Here is a 1263-nt window from a genome sequence, read left to right as displayed (position 1 = left end):
AGTGCCTTGTGGTTATTGTAGTGCAAGAAGGAGACGCCTCTTCATAGCGGTTCATGTCACTAGACGCAGTGGTTTGTGGTTACAGTAGTTCGAGACACGTCGTCGATGAACGTCTGTGTGCGCTCAGACGCAGTGGCTCATGGTTACTGTATTTCAGAGTGGAGCTTTTGCCGATTGGGCAGTATGGCTTGTCAGTGCGAGTGAAGTTGAGGAAGTCTGTGTCAGGCGCAATGGTATGTGGTACATGTAGTTCATAAAGAGAAACCTACAACTTACGCATAAGTGCCTTCAGGAGTGTCCAAAGTGGGTGTAATGCAGCTTCCGGTTCTATGGTTACTAGCGAACTATGTTGTTTATCGTCCATATGGCTTTTGAAATAGTTTTTGAACCAGCTACCTTCATGTAGATTAAGTTTATTTAGATCGCATTACCAGTCTTCTAGTGCAGTAGCAGAGGTAGGTCCTAACAGGCTGTAAAGAGACAAATACAACTTGGTAAGCTGCATTAGGAGGCAGGGGCGCAGGGGGACATGGGTACCCTGGCAGATTAAGGGGACCCAGCGCTTAACAGGGGCCCTGGAATCCGTAAAAGTATATATATATATATATATATATATATATATATATATAATATATATATATATATATATATATATATATATAATTGGACTGGAGGGCTACATGTTACATTTTGTCAGGGACCTCAGAATTTCTTGGTACTCCCCTGACAGAAGATGATGAAAATATGTACTAACACAGACATCTCAGTCAAACTAACATCGCTAATATTTGAGTTCACAAATGCAGCAGTCCCTCCGGCGAATCTGAATTCATTTCAAAACAGACCAGGTAGTATAACTTTTTAACAAAACAGATTAAATATATATTTGGATTTTTTTTTCTTTGTCGGAAGGGAGGATCATTAACCACCTTAAAAGGAGAAGTCGCGATTATCAGTATTCATTAGCGCCATCTGGCTCTTGCTCTCCGTGATGTATAGGTGTGTTCTGCTTTATTTGTCCTCCAGTAACCCAGCCCAGAGAAAACCAGATAAGTGACAAATCACATGTACTACTATGGTGTTCAGCCGTCAAACCCTCCACTCATAATTACCGATGTCGCATGACAATATTGCTAAGACTTTCCAACACTGTTTAGCGATGTTAATTCGAGCAGGGTTTGATAGTGAAACCAGTCTGAAAATCTAGTATCTCAGAAAGAGCATTCAGAATTTTCCTGTTTGGGAGGTGGAGACTCGAGTCAG

Source organism: Brienomyrus brachyistius, chromosome 2, assembly GCF_023856365.1.
Source record: "Brienomyrus brachyistius isolate T26 chromosome 2, BBRACH_0.4, whole genome shotgun sequence".
Classification (NCBI taxonomy): domain Eukaryota; kingdom Metazoa; phylum Chordata; class Actinopteri; order Osteoglossiformes; family Mormyridae; genus Brienomyrus; species Brienomyrus brachyistius.
Note: the sequence above shows the minus strand (reverse complement) of the source record.